Below are 9,635 nucleotides of genomic sequence, written 5' to 3' on the forward strand. Positions count from 1 at the left end.
CCAGCTCAATAGGTTTCTAAGGCAAAAAATATGCTTGTGGGTTGACACAAACCTAAAAGCAACATCCAAGTTTAGTACAACCATCTAATATTCTCCTCCTATTAGAAATGATTCATCTTAAAAGACACAAAGGAGTTTGATTTACTGTAACTAAACTGTGTTTGCATCTTTTGAAGAATTTGTCCTGTTAATCCTCATAACCTCTGAACAGTCTAGAGCGATCATTATTGCCAGGTACATTAGTAGGTTATTACCAGAATGAATCCTCCGTTGTGAGTCCTCCAGGAATTTCAACAAAAAATGTTTGCATAGGAAAGATAACAAATTAAAGCACCTGCTTTTCACTAATAAATTCAGTAGAAATGTCTTCAAAGCATAATGAGCATTCATGAGCTTTTATCATTATGAGAATAAAGTGAACTAATTTGACAGTTCTGCCTTCAGTCTCCTTCACACTTATTTTATATCAAAATAACTCGTCTGACTTCACTGGGAATGCTTCTGCTTTGTACCAGGTTTTTCAAATACTCATATCCAAATTCTTTTAATTCAGCAATGTCCCCATTTTTCTTAGATATTTTTTTGAAATTCTAAAGAAACTGTATATAGGACCACCCCTGGTTTGTATGTGCTCCTTTGAACTCAAAAGCTAAGCTATATGCTGTGCAAACTCCCTTGATGGCTTCACAAGAAGGGGCACAGCTTAGGTCTGCTGTTTGCAAGACACCCCTCTAACTTGTTTAAACCCTCTCATTAGTACTAAGCATTCCTTTAATCATTGCCTTCTGTTCTCCCATAGAAGTAAACACATCCTAAAAACCTCAGAAGATTAGGTTTTGCCAGCTTCCATCGTTTTGTGCCTGTGTAGTTGCGCCATTTAATGCTTTCAATATATGCACCGACAGAGAAGCACATACGCCTATAGGAGGTGCAGCGGCCAACACTGCATCCAAGATATAACCAGACACTTCAAGTGCAAGCACAGAGACGGGAAACATTTCAGAATATTTTTTTACAGGGCTGCATACAAAAGTTTGCTAACTAAAGTCATGCTTGGTTAGTACATAGCATGTGGTACTATTGATTCTACTTAAACTGTAACACAGCTGGATATTAATGCTGGTGCATTTAATTTTAACATAAAGCAAAAAGGCTTACCTGTGAGCTTTATATGCAAAAAGCTACGTTGAGACACAGACCACAGTACCCATACTTGAGAGAGGACATGGATGTATCTGTGCCTGTCCGTGACATGGGGGCTCCCAAAGGAGTCTCTCTGTGACCTCCTTGTGCATCCATGCAGGTGTTGTTGCAAATTTGCTCCACTGTAAGGAGAAGATAAGTGCTTTTTGGCAGACAAATCTTTATTCTGTCTTTTCTGATCAAATTATACCAAACATCGAGGACAAGCAAATAGTATGGATAATATTAGGAGAAAACCCACAATTTGTCCAGCTATTGTGGGGGCTGCTCACAACAATTTTAAGTCTAACATAACTTGAAAACTACTTTCTTTCCATTGCTTTATGAAAAAACTCTCAAACAAAACAGAGCTGATGAAATTTCTTGTCTACAATCATTTCAGATAAATCAAATAAATTACATGACCAAAAGGTTACACAAATTATTTAAACATCTGAGTGAAATCTTATGGGACCCATAAACATTTCTCAATGATGAAACATAACAATAAGAGTTTTCTTTCTGGAGGTTATGCTGAGGTTCTCTTGGATTCTTTATATATAAAACCATAAAAAGTGATTCCTGGGATATATATATCAAATGAGGTTCCCTCCACCCCTTACTTGTAGTCAATATTTCACTAAAATCTAATAGTGTTATAGCTATAAACAATACAATATCCTGTATACAGGGTTATGTTGAATGCTTACTAAAGCACTAAAAAAAATAGTATCTGGTTATTTGACACGCACACAAAAAAAAAGTAATGGAAGATGAACTCCATATTATAATTTCTTTGAAGCCTTAGCTGCCTATTTTTCAGTGTTCAAATAGTGTGTAGCACAAAAGGATTCCCAAATGCTAAAATACAATGAGAAATTCAGAAATGGCAAATTAAGCTGTGGCAGAAAAGTTCATTCAAATTTTTATTCCTGGTTTACAGGATCCCACTCCTCTGATCCCATTGCTCTTTCAAAGTTTCCAAGTGTGGCATCACTTGCCTTTGTAGCTGCAGTTTTCCAGGTAAGGACAAGCTAACTTCCATAAAGCATGGTATAAGGAATAAATAGCTTTGTACCACCTTCCCCCTCCTCCCAGGCTAAATGTTTTTGTGACTTATGAAATAAAATTAACAAAAATAATACATTAAAGATGCTCTGCCATACCTAAACATTCCATTTGGAAGTACAATAGGTTTATGTAGAAATGCTAGTGATACGTTCAAATTACTACTTTACAGAACAGAGCTTGCCTTTCTGAAGCAAATGAGAATAAAAACACTGTGTTTCTTGCAGGAAGTGCTTGTCTTGTAAGCTCTTTATACCGGATTAGTTGTTCTGCAGTGTTTGTATGGGGTGATGAGATTTGTATCTGCAGCCTCTAGCAAAATATAGATCCAGAGATTTTTATTCCAGAGCAGAGACTTGATCACTTACTCAGGAAAACATTACTACAGATTTCAATATGTAAATGTTACAATATCTATCATTTATGGGAGGAAAGTATCGAGAATGAACAGCAAAGCACAAACAACCATGGAAAGATCTATCGTATCAACAATGCTGCTAGACTTTTTCTTGTTGTCTTGGACATAAATTGCAAATAGAAAATAGTGCTGTGCCATTCTGTCACAAAATTATAGATTTAAAACCACTAAAATTCAACCCCTAGTAAATGAAACTATTTTTTCTTGTCATCCCTCAGGACCACAATGTTATTACATAAAGAAAACAGAGGAATAAGACATATTGTTTCTACAACTAATTCTTAAAAACTATTTATGTATTTTATAAAAAGCAGATCACCTAGGGGTTGTTTTCCTCTGGATTGTGTTGTTAAATTTAGTCACTGTAAAAATATGTTTCCAATATTCCTGCTTTGAATAGACCTGCAACATCTCAGAGAAAAGCAAAAAGAAGTTTGGATGTCAGCTATTTTCTGTCATCCTGTTGATATTTTTGCTACTTTCACTGTTGCACTTACACATGCACGCACAAAGGAAGCATTTCAGCAAAGCAAATTTTTATTTCTTCTTTGCCTAGAGAAAAAAAAAATCAAAACTAAGCAGTGGCTTTTAAATTAAGGCAGGCTACATAATCTTTTGTGGAGGAAGGACAACTTTGTCAGAAGGGTAAAATGTAACAGGAACTCCCCCTCACTAAATCATTTGGAAGCATCATGTGTAAAAGGCATTTATAAGCAGAATATGTACAGTAAAACTGTATGATAGTTTGCTTTTTTGACTCTTTCATTGCCTATGAGATTCTAAAAATGAACTATTAGCATCAGCTAGCTCATGTGCTAATTAAAACATTCAAAGTTACCATAGTAGAGGCACAGTCCTTTTCAGATGGTTACATGACTTTTACATATGTTCATCACCACATTAAGACACGTACCTTGAATTCTCTTCCAGACAAGTAATTTTCTGTGCAGATGTAACCATTTAATTTCTTTGAAAGAACACTAACCAGAGAAACCGTAAGGAAAACACCTAGTATTTCAAACATACAGAGCTTTTTAGTTCAAATCTAGAAATCAAAAACTATTCCTCAATTGTTATTCCCAAGATCTGGCTCAGTGCCATGAAAATATGTGTTCCAGATTGGAAATAATTTGTGTCTAGCTGTTTAATGTGACCATAACCCTAGATATCCTAACAACAAGGTGCACCTGATTTTTAGATCAAACTAATTTCACTTCTAGTTTCCCTGAGGTGATAAGACACTTGAGTTTACACTGGTTGCAGCTTCACTACTCGTTGTAGCCCTTCAGCTCATGAACCTACAGCCCTCATCCTTCACATAATTCTCATTTTTGGACCTGATGAATTCACAGTCCTGCCAGTTGACAAGTCCCCACCTTGGAATCAGTAGGCTTTCAGTGAGAGAAGCGTGTGTTCCCATTCATCCAGATGACACAGGCCCTGGCTTGATTTTACCTGACGTCTCAAACGTTGGCCATACCAGTGTAACACTGCAGGAAAACAAACAAACAAACAAGCCTCACAGGTAGCTCTTATTTTGATGAATATACTCAAGAAAAATTCCATCTGGTAGGGGTTTTTTTTGCAAGCCTTGGTTCTAGCTAAGTATTTCACGTCACGACAGGAACCTCACACTTCTTTAATAGCAAACACAGCTATTGGAAATGTAACCAAGTTTAGCCTAAACACACCTGTAAATTTCCTTTTTAGTGTTACCAGACTTGTGTCAAGGGTTTAACCGTAAAACAGAAGCAGATCAGCTGATCATCTGCAACAAAGTACTCCTCTCATCAGTGGAGATGCAGAATTTCCATACGGATTTGCCCATTTTCTTTGTTTCTTGCCAGGGAGGGAGTCACTTGACCTTTGTCCATTCTGTCTTTGGCTTTCCAGTTGTGGTAGTAGTTTTCTTGTCACACCTAGTCTTTGGGAACAATGCTGGGTTGAACTGCTCCACTTATATTTGATGAATGAATGTGGAAAAGATATTTTTTTTGCTTTTTACCAAGATGACTATTTCATAACAGCTGGTGAAAGCCTCTAAAAATCTCAAATCCAGCTGCTAATCTCACCGGCTATCTTGTCCTTAGGGCTATTCATTAGCTGAAAAGCAGCATGCGAGTGCTGATGAATTTCTATAGCTCATATTCCCAAATACAATGAAAGCAGATGAATTTAGAACTTTGTCAAACTAATCTATTGTAATGAGCTGAATATAAATGTTTTACTCAAAAAAAATTGCTGTTTACCAGTTATGACAATAGGGGTTTAGTAAATATTGAAAATGTGTACAATAATGTGCAAGAATGAGGAAAGAAATCATGTAGTGGCTTTGCTGAACAGGTATCTTGCAACAGCATGAAGGAACCACAATCAAAGAGACTCTCAGGAGCACACCTTTTATGGACACATGTTCTATGGTGCATGCATACCTTCCATAAGAAACAAAGTAGTCTGGAAAAATTAATTTGGGGACCACCAGTACAGTCAAAGACATTTTTGAATAATGTTTGCTTCTTACTGTCATAATGTTTATGATCACGTATCTTCTAAGCTAAAAATATTCCTGTTGCTTGAATAATGTGCTTGGGGGAATGGCTAGATGAAAGCCAAGCATGCAGCTTCTTTTGAAGAATTTGACCCAGCAACAAGATTTCCAGCTTCTTAAATATGATTCTGCTGGTTTTCCAGATTTAATGTAGGATCCAACTTGCTGACTCCAAGTGAAACTACAGTGGGTCGGTTGCTTGGTATTCAGTAGCTTGGTGTACAGCAAAAAGCATTACATTAGTCTGCCAAATAAGGGAAGATTATAGCTCCGCTTGTGCAAGACAAATCTGTTCCAGTGCATAGTCGTCACAAGGCAATGACACTGATTTTTCCCATGGAATCAAGAGCTCTCCTGGAGCAGCGTGAAATGAAACTGGTTCAAGACGCAAATTCTCCAGTGGTTCTCTGGGTTCCCTGATGAAACAGACAGCCCCGTGGCACATCGAAGTTTGCCTGCACATATACTGCAAACCCTTCTGTTTATTTAGTTACAGGCAAATCATTTATCTGTGGGCAAATTTTGAGTATAGTTAAAAGGCCAGGTCTGGCATCTTTTCAATAATCAGCACTGAGGCCAACAGCAGTTTCCTAGTAGGACTGAAAGAGCAGTACACAAGTTAACCAACATCCTTGGCATCTGAAAACCTTACCTTTAAAAAGTAGAAATGAATAGTGACAAGCTGTCATAGGTTGGAGATCACCACAAAGGAAAATGGGAGGTGGATGATTCCACATATTTCCTGAAGTCAAAGAGAGTTGGTGTCATTCCACATCCAATGCTTATGTTACCTTTGAATCCGTCCTGTGCCTAACCCATGCTAGTTCTACCATCAATAGCAAAAATATTCCAGAGTGGATAGAACAGCAGTTTTGGTATTACTGTCCTGACATGCACAGCTTTGTATTTAGGTGGAGAGCGCATGGCGCAGAATCAAAGAATGGCTGAGGTTGAAAGGAACCTCTTGAGATCATCTAGTCCAGACCCCTGATCAAGCAAGGTCAGACTGGGAACTTTTGTTGCTGTTTTTGTTTTTGTTTTGGTGGGGGGAGAGGAGGGTGGGTGTTAGGGTTTTGGGGGTTTTAGTTTGGGTTTTTTGGTTGGTTGGTTTTTGTGTTTGGGTTTGTGGGTTTTTTTAAAATAAGTAATGCAGGATACTTTCATGAGAAAACATGAAATACTAGAGTTTACAGTGTGCAGGAATGGTATTGGAGGATTGTGAAGAGAAGAGAGGGCCAAAGCTGACATAGTCTCATCCGTATTATCTGGTAAAGAAGTACTTACAGACAGTGATTTAATCCACCGCCAGAACCACCCTGGATTTTGCCTAGGAGGGAACTTTCATATTTCATTCAGGGGAAATTTGGAGTGAACTAGTATCTGTAGGGCAGACAGCTGGGGCTCCAGAATCCAGGACTGATGGGGGAGTTGTGTTATTTTACCATGCAGACTCATGCAGATGCATGAAGGGCTCCTGCTAATGCACCAGCAACCACATCTCTCTGAAAAGAGAGAGCGAGCTACGCACGAGCTTGCTGCTTCGTGAGCATTTGTTATCCTCTGTATGTGCTCACACAAGATGCCAGGGGCCTCAGTGCCAGAACAAGTGTCTTGCTTGCTCTTCTGTCACCACAGCTTTGCCTTCACACTCCTGACTGAAATAGCTGTGCTGGTAGAATCCAGGGTAGATCTGTGCTTAGTTTCTGGAAACAAAGGAAAAGCACTTAAGGGAAAAGAATGTTTGAATAAATTTATAATATGCTGAAGATTGAAAGACAGGATGAAATTTAGATCTCTATTGTTGTTACATGGCTCGACATCCAAATTCTTACTACTCTGTTCAGGTTCAAAATCCCACACCTCATCACTGTGATCACTGCACGCCTGCTGGCAATGGCTGAGATTTTCAAAGGACTAAGAGAGGTTAGATTTCAGTGAGTTTTGGTCACCTGATTCTCCCATGATACCTAGATAATCCCAGCACGCAAAGTAAGGTTTTTATTGTCTGAAAATTGTTGTGTTTTTTTTTAAAAAAGAGGAGTTAGGGTTCAAACACCAGAAATCAGTCTGTGGCACTGAGAAATTCATTGCATAGTGTTAGATCCCTTTTTAAGATTAGTGATCGCATCACCAAAACCAGGCACATACAGGATGAACTGCTCTTACGAAAACCTAAGTCCATCTGGGGGTAAGGAGAGATCATATTAAACAAATAGACAGTAAGACCACTTTGAGGAATTTCTCCCCAGACTGAAATACTGGATCATCTTTGAAAAAAAAAAAAAAAATATTGCAGATGGCAAGGCTCTGGCTAAAGAAAATCTAGTTAGAGCAGAGGAGAAAAGCATATGTTCCAGATACATACTATAAATAGACTAGGTACTCTTATGGGATATATCAGCATACAGAAGTGCAGCAATCGAAAAGGCCAGAATAAATGTGCTGTTATTTTTTTTGTCCCATCAGTTTCCTGCATGCATCTAGGGGCATTTCAGGGTTTTTTTTTACTCATCATATATTTTAAAATCTAGTGTTTGATTCAAAATAAAGCTAATTTGCATTGGCATAGTGACTTAACTCACTGGTGTATTATTACTGTGTAAGCAGGTGTACCAGCAACTGCAAATAAATGCTTGCTGATGGAATCCCAGCAGGGTTTCTGATGAGTTTTCATTTTGTTGAACCTTACCCAGAAAATTATTGTGTAAAAAGCTTTGCACTTAGTTCTTTGCCTGAAACATTATTTTGCTACACCTGGCCAAATTCATGGCAATTATACTAACTATTCTTAGAGGACATACCAAAAATCCCATCAGCCTTTTTAAATCATTGTCTCAAAACCCGTGTATGAACAGTGAAAAAATCCCCCTCAGATTAATATGCACAATGAGACTTCTGATCCAAATGCTGTTCACTTTATAACCTACATAGAGAAAGATAAAATGAAAGCTTTAAGGTGGAATCTAGGTGACACATCACTGGAATATTCTAAGTGAAAGTATTTTGCAGTAAAACATGGCATTCAAAGCAAAACAATTTGTTATTATGATGTTTTTGGCAACACATTTGATCACATCATTAGAGTTGATTTTCATTTTAGTTATTTGGGCTGAGAGCATCTCCAATTATTTTGCTGTTTGAGGGCTTAATGGCTTATTTGAATCAATTCAGAATACCCAAGAAATGCTGCAATGGGCGCTGCATGTCCCACATTCCACAGTCTCCTATGAAGGAATTATTTAGGTCAATCTTTCTTACCTACAGTAAAGAGCAGGAAAAAAGTTTTCAGTAAAATGCTGAAGAATACCTATTGATGCTTTTACACACATCCACGAGAATAACCACCAAAAGCACATACAAAATCAAAATCTAATAGATTTGCAAGTCACCTTCAAATGTTATCAGGGTGATTATTTGAAAGCCTACAAACAAGATTAAAATAAATCTTTCCCTTTCCTACACTAGCAAGCAAGCATTTGTCAAAGAATGGGAATTAAAATGAGTTTTCTTATTGATTACCACAACTGTTTATGCATTCTTTTAAGTGATAACAATGATAATTTACATACGATGTTGAAACGTTGATAAAGTATCTAAAAACCTCTATGAAAGGTTCTATAGAGGAACTGCACCATTATTTACAAAGCATACTGACCTAGGTTTTTTTTGAATCCTACGGAAAAAAATATATACTCAAGGCAGTGAGACTTTTTTTTCCAGCTTAAAGCTAAATTTACCTTCTTGCTTAATTCCAAAATGATATACTATTGCACAAAGTTTACTCACCTGTGATGCGAAAGTCGCTGGACAGAATTCCTGCAGGGTTGGGAAGTGGCCGGCCCAGTCACTGCACCATCATAACACGACACCTGCCAGTAGCTGGAGGAACCAGTGTCTCGATATGATTCATAGGGGCGCCATTTTGGTTTCCATTCAATTCGGTGTGCCAGATTACACAAAAAATGTAAAACATCCACCCTGTGAAGAGTTTCTCCTTCACAGCTTAGCTTTTAGTACTGACAGCTTTTGATATCATGGAAAGACTTGCAGACCTATCTTGCCCTGCTGAGAAACCATGATTTGGAAGGACTCTGTACCTAAATCAGAGCAGAGAGAGGTAGTAATACAGATGTCAGTAAGCTTCTGGATATCACTTCCAGATGCCTTTCAGCTGTGGAAACATTTATGCATGGCCAAAGGAAGAGATAGAGGATAGCATAGTCACTTGAATATCCACATACAGACCTAATTTCTTTGAAAATCTGTCTCGAACGTTTTGAGGAGGTTCCTATGTGTATAAAAAAGTCACAATTTACTTTGGACATGTAAATCTCCTGCATCACTTGACTTTGTTGCACAGTTTATCATTAACTTGCCACGGTTTTTAAGCAAAAAACATGTGAAGGAGGGTATAGAGCA

This window comes from Charadrius vociferus, unplaced genomic scaffold (assembly GCF_000708025.1).
Source record: "Charadrius vociferus isolate BGI_N301 unplaced genomic scaffold, ASM70802v2 scaffold414, whole genome shotgun sequence".
NCBI classification, from domain to species: Eukaryota; Metazoa; Chordata; class Aves; order Charadriiformes; family Charadriidae; genus Charadrius; species Charadrius vociferus.